The sequence below is a fragment of the Mixophyes fleayi genome, chromosome 4, assembly GCF_038048845.1.
Source record: "Mixophyes fleayi isolate aMixFle1 chromosome 4, aMixFle1.hap1, whole genome shotgun sequence".
Lineage (NCBI taxonomy): Eukaryota > Metazoa > Chordata > Amphibia > Anura > Limnodynastidae > Mixophyes > Mixophyes fleayi.
Window position 1 is genome coordinate 84,719,885 of NC_134405.1, and position 7,743 is coordinate 84,727,627.

The 7,743-nt window shown below is 48.7% G+C and overlaps 2 pseudogenes; both read left to right on the forward strand.

Moving 5' to 3' along the window:
- The first annotated feature begins 1,318 nt into the window (after positions 1 to 1,318).
- LOC142150721 (uncharacterized) lies at positions 1,319 to 5,250 on the forward strand (annotated as a pseudogene).
- LOC142155733 (U2 spliceosomal RNA) lies at positions 2,301 to 2,465 on the forward strand (annotated as a pseudogene).
- Positions 5,251 to 7,743: the final 2,493 nt, after the last annotated feature.

The window sequence follows — 7,743 nt, forward strand, 5'->3', positions numbered from 1 at the left end:
TTGCAATTTCGTACACATCGGTCGGAAGTTTATACACACTACACAACGGAAACGAGATTGGAATGAAAATATTAAAAGGTACGACCAACCAAATGAGGCGACAATCGTCCATTTGGGCAGACTTTCGACCACCGTGTCACTACACACACTGACCCGACTTCTGAACGAGCGGTCGTATGTCGGCTGGTTGAGCCGATTATTGGACGAAAACCGTGTAGTGTGTACCTAGCTTTACATCTGTCTACCCCCTCTCTTCTACCTTGTACACCTTTGTGTTATGTTTTGTGCCCACTCTGTTTTCCCTATAGACCTGTGCTGCATTGTAGTATCTTACAAATACATCTAATAATTATACCATCAGGACATTACCAAATCAGCAGCATAAAGTCAAATGTTGCCTAGCACATTGAAGTGGTGATGCCAGCTACAGGAGCCATGTATTGTTGTTTTTTAAGGATGAAAATGGCACAAAAATGTTTCCTGCATTTAAAACGTTCTATATTGTATCACAAGCACTGAAACCAAACTGGGTTATACCTCCCTGCGTCTCTGGAATGGATAACAGCAACCCCTGGCCATGAAATGGTTTTTGCAGACAATTTTCATATTAACGGCAGACTCTATTCTTTCCGGTCTTCCAGTAAACCGCAGCCTCCTTGTGGGTGAGCGATGCTGAGGTCCCTCTCCATGTAGCTTTTGTTTTTTCCGCATTGCTCCAGGGCAGTAGCTTTGAATAAAGACATCATTCCAACATGTACAGACAGCTAGTGTGTTTTGCCATTTTTACCAGCAAAGAAGAACAGGAAATGAACAGAAATAATACAGTTAGGAGCAGTCTCCTTAAGAAAAATGGGTATCTCTTTGAATTTTTGTGCTGTCAAAAAAAGGTGTTCAAGAATATCTAATGGCAAAAGTTGAAAAGTGCTAATTCATGTATTTTAAATGAGGACAATACAGTATATAACCCTGCTCTCAATGCAAGTTTATTGTTACCAGTAATGAAGTAACAATGAAAAAAAAGGAGTGTGTTATTCCTATATCTAGTATTGTGATGGTTATGGTATAATCAGGGGTTAAGGAAATAATAAAAATTAAATTATTAAACATATAAATGCTTACCCTATACGAAATTAATTGTTGTAATATATAAACTTACTGTGTGCAAGCAATGAAACAGTTGATTTAACTTTTCTGACATACTACCTGTCCATGTGTCCTGTTTTGGGCCCCTGCTGTGGCCAGTGTCTTGTCTTAATAAGGATTTCTTACATTTTGATATACTGACCAACTCTCCTAACAACCTGCAAGATAAGACTTTATGGCACGGCAAGTTCTGAGAACTGGGGGTAAATGTATCAAACCTTCTTAAAAGGAAAAGTGAGGGTGCTGCCCATAGCAACCAATCAGATTCTAGCTATTATTTAACTAGTACAGTCTTGGCAATGATAGTTAGACTCTGATTATCTGATTTGGTTGCTATGGGGAACGCATCCACTTTTTTTTCTTTTTGTAATAAGAAGGTTTGATACATTTACCCCCTAGAGTGTTTACTAAAGTCCTATATTTTATAGAGCTTGGTTTAAATCTGTGATCAGTGCAAAAAGGTCCATGACATATGCAGATCTGAATGATCAGCTTCATAGTGAATATACAAAATTAAGTATTTTCCCAAATAGTTAATGTTTATGTTTGGCATGCATTTCTGCATCAATCTACTCTGATGATTGAATTAATTTAAATTTTTCTATGATTTTCTGTTAAGGAGATATTTCATTTTTTAGATATTCACTACTAAAACTGCATGTGTAATAAAGGTCATAAGAAGCTGTTATAAAACTAACTAACCATTCACAAGACTTCTTGAAGTGATCTCATGTGAAGGGGGCTCCAGGCAGAAATACATTTTTAAAAAACAGAAAAAATAATCCTTGTTAGTGTCAATCTGATTGAAGAGCTGTCCGTAATTTTGTCATCTCCTAGGCCAACAGATCACATGATTAGTCGTGGGTGTTCATTTATCTGTTTCTTTTTATTTAAAGAAACTTATTTGCATAATTATTTTACTGTATGTAATTTTAGCATATCTTTTAAACATAAGTTGAAGTGAGGCAGTTCAAAAGAACGCAGTTAAAATCATACGTGTGAGTGACAGGAGTACTCACCACTCAATGAGGCATACAGGAAATAGCAGCCAATAAGGGCTAGAGGAGGGTCTTGCTGATCTTCATATACTGCAGCTCAGGCAGTCTCCATCTGTTCCTGCTTCCGGATTCCATCGAGAGTCAGGCATAGTATCAGTATTGTCTTCTCGGCCTTTTGGCTAAGATCAAGTGTAGTATCTGTTCTTATCAGTTTACCAACTACCCGGTGGAGGTTATGCTGAGTGTGGCTCATCCGATAGCGCACTCTAACATCAGTGAGGGGCTGATGTAGACTCTGCTGCATGGTGCACTTGTCTATCTCCTGCCCAAAACCCAGAGGACATACCTGAGTGTGGCTCATCCGATAGCACACTCTAACCCTGGTGAGGAACTGTTTGAGACTTGTGTTACTCGATCGAAGCCGGCCAGGAGCAAGAAGACCGACCCCGGGGAAGAAGCGCTGCTGACCCCTGCCTGCCGGGAAGAAGACGCCGGGAGCACCTCCAGCTGAAGAAGCCCTCCTCTCCTCGGGCCCTGCTCCAGCGGAAGAAGCGCCTCCTCTTCAGCGGAAGCCCCTGCTCCTCTCTACCCAGTGGGAGGATATCTGCACTGCTCCCTCCACCCCGGAAGACCAGTCTCTCTGCCCCAGGAAGAGCCAGGACGATGGCCTCAGCTACTGCCCCTGGGAAGAAGGGAGGAAAGACCACCGCCCCGAAGCCTCTCCCTGTGGCCGGAACCTCTGCCTCCACTGCCCCTGCTACTGCTGGACAAGGCCAGCCCAGCCAGGACACCCCCCAGAAGACCCCCACTCTGGAACCCTGGATGAGGCAGACCGTGGTCCTGAAGTTGAAGGAAGAGTCCCAGACATGACGGCTGAGACTTTCGGTAAGAAGATGATCCTCGACCAGGGCTTCTCCAAGGCTGAAACCCTCAGCGTGCAGAATTACCTGAAAGGGATCTGGTACATCACCTTCGCCTCCATTGCCATCTGTAAGAGGTACTGGGAGGCAGTGAAGACTGCGAGACCGGAGTCTCCCTTCTCCCGCTTCGTGGGGAACTGCCCCATCCAGAGAGAGGAGAGAAGAGTCACGGTCTCCATGAGAAATCCTCACACCCCTGGTAAAGACATCGCTACCTTCCTGAGCTGCTTCTGCTCCATGGTCAAGGACCCCTCCAAGATCCTGGATGTCAACGGCTTCTGGACAGGCAAGTGGTCCATCATTATCAGACTGAGGAAAGACAACACGGCAACTGACGGACTCCAACACCTGCCTTCAAGCTTTGCCCTGGGCGGCTCTGCCGGCCTTCTTCACTATGCCGATCAGCCGAGAAACTGCAGGAAATGCGGTGAAGCTGACCACATGGCGAGAAGCTGCAAAGTCTCAGCCTGCAGGAACTGCAAGGTGGCGGGGCATGAGACCAAGGATTGCCCACGAAAATTGTCCTTCAACCTCTGCGGCCTGGCCAGCCACATCTACAGGGACTGCCCCCAGAGGGCCAGAACCTACGCTGCAGCTGCCGGGAATGGACTGTCAGAAGATGGACCTGCCCCTGCACCGCAGCCCAAGCCAGCCCAGAGGAAGCAGCAGAAACCCACACCGCAGCCACGAGTTGGTAAGATCTCTCCCCCCCCTGTTGTGGCAGCATCTCCCTCCCTCCCCGCTGTCACAACACCCCCTCCCCCTGTAGTAGCACTAACCCCCTCCACTGCTACTGCAGCTCCCTCCCTTTCCCTGGAGGATTTCCCCCCCTCCCCCCTCTTGTGTCTGCAGGTGATGAGAACAAACAAAGGAGGAAGCGGAAAGAGCTAGACAGTCCAGCTGGCGACTCTGACCCTTCCAAGAAAAAGGCAATCGAGCTCGAAGAGGACCCTCTCCCGACAGAGGGGGCCCTGGTAGAGATGGTGGATGAGTTGCTGGATTCCGAGCAGGAGGAGGAAGAATTCCTGCAACTGCCCTAAATCTGCCTCTACGACCAGCTTGAGGAGAGAGGTCTGCTCCCACCCGAAGGGGACACGGGCAGACCGGACCAAGTCCCACCGGACGAGGAGGGTAACTGATGTATTGACTGTGCTAACTCTCTTTTTTTCTCCCAACTAATGGCTAATTTTTCTCTTTTTACCATTAATGTGGAGTGTGAAGGATAAGATTAGACGTCAGTCTGTGTTTACCTTTCTTGACAGTCAGAAATGTGATGTTTACATGTTGCAGGAATGTTCTCTCCCTTTCTCTAGTTCCTACAGGCTTCTGGGGAGGCAGTGGTCTCACGGGCCCTCCTATTGGTCTGGGGGGAGTGACTGTAAGTCTGCAGGGGTCGCCATTCTTATCAGGGGAAGCCTCTTCACACTAGATTCCGTTCAGGAGTTTGTCTGCGGCAGATTGCTTATCGTAGATGGCTCCTGGGCGGGTGAGCCTATCAGGCTTATCTGTGTGTATGCATCCCCGGGTAAGAATGAGCGTTTGGAGCTTTTCCAGACCCTGCGGGCCCAGCTCGCAACCACCAGGGCGGTAGTGATGGCTGGGGACTTTAACTGTCCTATAGAGGAAGATGGAAGAAGTTCCAGTACTAATGCTAAACTTGATGTTTCTTCCAGGTTGTTGCAGGAGATGGTAGCCGAAGCATCCTTGCGGGATGCAGTGGGATCCATGGGGACTGGCTCTGTGAATTATACTTGGAGCCATCCCGATGGCTCAGTGCGTTCCCGGATTGACTTTGTGTTTACCTCGAGAGCGGTAAGACAAAACAGGCATGTCATGGTTCCCTGCTTTTTCTCTGATCATAGGGCCATTCTCTTTGAAGGTGTTCTGGGCCACGGGTTTCCTCCCAGCCCTGGCTCTTGGAAGTTGAACTGCGCTCTGCTGGGAAAGGAAGAGGTGATGGTTGAGCTGAGGGATGCCTATGTAATGTGGAAAAATGACAAAATGTATTTTGACTGTATGTCTAACTGGTGGGAGTATGTCAAGGGCAAGTTTCGCAGTTTCTTTCAGGCTAAAGGCCGCCAACAGGCGTGTGAGAGGAAGAGAAACTTCAGGAGGCTTCAGCGTCAGCTGCAGTCCCTGCTGGATCTCCAACTTTGCGGCTGGGACGTGAAGGATGATCTGGCTGAGGCCAAGGGGGCCCTGAAAAGGCACTTCGAGGAAGAGGCTAGATGCATCATCTTTCGTTCCAAGTTGGAGAATCTGGAGAAGGGTGAGAAATGTAATTCTTTCTTTTTCAGGAAACTCCACTCCGGCCACACGCCCGACTGAACTGCGGGACGAGTCTGGCACCCCCAGGAGGGGGAAGGAGGGCGTCATGGGAGTCGTTACAGACAACTACGGCAAACTCTACTCCCCTAAGACTACAGACGACGATGCGGCTGAATCTTTCCTGTCAGGTATCACTAACCCTATTGATCCCACAGGTAGAGCAGCCATGGATGCCCCCCTCACCTTGGGGGAGCTGCACTCTGCCGCTAAATCCTTTAGGCCGGACAGGACCCCGGGCAGTGATGGCCTCCCAGCCGAGCTCTATGTAGCGCTGTGGGACCTCATTGGCCCGGACCTGCTAGAGCTGTATGAGGAGATGGTGGTGGAGGGCAGGATGCCTCCTACTCTGAGAGAGGGCTTGATCACGATCTTGTATAAGCGCAAGGGAGAGAGATGTGACCTCAAAAATTGGAGGCCCATCTCCCTCCTGAACGTGGACTACAAGATTTTGGCCAAGGTACTAGCCAACAGGCTAAAGGTTGTCATTGGGCGAATTTTTCATCCTGATCAGACTTGTGGCATTCCTGGTAGAAGGATTGCAGACAGCCTTGCGCTGCTGAGGGACACGGTTCATTACATCAAAGACCACCATGCACATGTGGCCCTGGTCAGTCTCGATCAGGAGAAGGCCTTTGATCGTGTCTCTCATGGTTTTATGCGCAAGGTTCTGTGCAGGTTTGGATTGGGTGAGATGTTTTGTTCTTATGTTAACCTGATGTACCTTGATATTTACAGCTCGGTGTTGGTGAACGGCTGGAAGACTGACCCCTTTTCGGTATTGTCTGGGGTCAGACAAGGCTGCCCTCTTTCACCTCTCCTTTTTGTCTGTTGTATTGAGCTGTTTGCGATGTCCATCAGGCGAAACCCAGAGATCAGAGGGATCACCGCACCGGGTCCAGACCGACTAGAGGCCAAGTGTTCGCTCTACATGGACGACGTCACTGTCTTCTGCGCTGATCAGCGTTCGGTGGCAGCACTCGTCCAGACCTGCAACAACTTCGGCCAAGCTTCAGGGGCAAAGGTCAACTGCGGGAAGTCAGAGGCAATGCAGTTTGGTCAGTGGCACCTGTCATCCCCCGCTGCAAACCCCCTTTCACAATCAAGCCGGACTTCATCAAAATCCTTGGAGTTTGATTTGGTGGAGAGGAGGCGGCCCTGAAGTTCTGGGAAGAGAGACTGGCGACAGTCAGGCAAAAGATTGGACTGTGGAGCCTCAGACTCCTTACCATCGAAGGGAAAGCACTGGTGCTGCGCAACGAGATTCTTCCCGTTCTGCAGTACACGGCCCAAGCTTGGCCACCTCTTGCTGCCGTCTGTAAGACCATCACAAGGACAGTCTTTCACTTCATCTGGGACTCCAAAATGGACATAGTGAAGCGGTCAGTTATGTACAAGGAGCCCCACAAAGGTGGTAAAGGGATTCCAGACATCCCCACCATGCTGCGGGCCTTCTTTGTTTGCAACTGTATCCGCAGGACACTCCTTGAAAAAAACATTTGCTCTGCTGGGAAGTCCATGTCACGCTTTTTCCTCCTTCCTCTTTGGAGGAAACTTGGTTGGGACAAGTGGGACAGCTCCTTCCCTTACAACTGGACTACACCTTGGTTTTACCTGGATGTTGGACAATTTGTGAGGGAGCACCATCTGGAGGGACTTAAACCAGACTTGTGGAAACCTAAAACTATCCACAAGCTCATCAGAGCTAAGGACGTTATGGAGTCTGTTCCAGGGCTCCCTGTGGCTACGGCCAAACATGTTTGGGAGAATGTGGCCTCTAAGAGACTGACTAATGGACATAAAGACATTGCATGGATGGCCATCCAGGGGGGTTTGCCTCTCAAGACATTCATGCACTCCCGGAACCTGTGCAGATATGTTCACTGCCCCTTTTGTATTACCAAAAGGGAGACTGCTCAGCATATCTTTTGGGACTGTCCCACTGCACAGGCATTGTTGGATGCCCTGGAACATAACCTTAAGGACAATGTGCCCAGGACTTGCCTTTCATACCATTCGGTATTTTATGGATTATTTCCTGGGACTCACACCGTTGAGGCAATCCAGGAGGCCTGGCGCCTTATGAACTGTTTTAAAGACGCTATGTGGCTTGCCAGGAACCGCCTCATCTTGAAGCGGGAGAAGATGACCATCCAGGACTGTCGCAGGCTTATCCATAGCCTGTTAAGAGACTATAACACCCTTGACAGTCCTGAGGAAGACGAAGACAACGGTTGATTGTAATTGATTGATTGTTGTCTCCTCTTTACCTTCTCCCCATTGTGTCTATTTCCAATAAAAAACTTTGGTTTGTGCTCACCTCCCTCCCCCCCCCTCCAACCCATTCCCCTTCACAG